The sequence below is a fragment of the Tarenaya hassleriana genome, unplaced genomic scaffold, assembly GCF_000463585.1.
Source record: "Tarenaya hassleriana unplaced genomic scaffold, ASM46358v1 Cleome46, whole genome shotgun sequence".
Lineage (NCBI taxonomy): Eukaryota > Viridiplantae > Streptophyta > Magnoliopsida > Brassicales > Cleomaceae > Tarenaya > Tarenaya hassleriana.
The window spans coordinates 329,986-330,700 of NW_010967304.1; positions in this window are offsets into that span (position 1 = coordinate 329,986).

The window sequence follows — 715 nt, forward strand, 5'->3', positions numbered from 1 at the left end:
AAATCGTGGTTCCCACAGCTTGAACGTGGTTTACCTTAGGTTGAGTTATCAAGTTTTGACTTGAGACTTAACGGTACAGATGAGACGAGTATGCAATGATATTTGATATCATAGTCTCATAAAAGGATCTGAGAGTCACATTGGATGTGATTGACATTAGATGTCTACCTAAATAGCGTAAGGCTGAGTGTAACAACTCATTCTTATGTGAAATACAGATCTTAGTCCCATATAGAGAATTATTATAGGGTTATTTTTCTGTATGGGAATATAGCTCGTTTTTGCATCTATGTTGTCATTGTTTGATGATGGACTAGCTGGTAGTAAATCATAGATATGTAGACACTGATTGATGATGGGCTAGCTGGTAGTTGATCATTAATAGAATCTGCATTTGTTTTGTATGTTCTGATTGTCTTTTTTGTAGGACATGGCGTCAACCGATGGCGTACCGAGTTTGACGATGCGATCTATCCTTGAGAAGGATAAGCTGACCGGGACGAACTTCTTAGACTGGTATCGGAACTTGAGAATTGTTCTCATGCACGATAAGAAGTCTTACATCCTGGAAGGGGCTCTACCACCAGAGCCTGCAGCCTTTGCCACGAGGGCCGTCAAAGATGCTTGGTTGAAACATCAGACTGACGACATCGAGATCTCTTGTCTCATGTTGGGAAGCATGACCCCGAATCTGCAGAAGCATATTAAGGGGAAT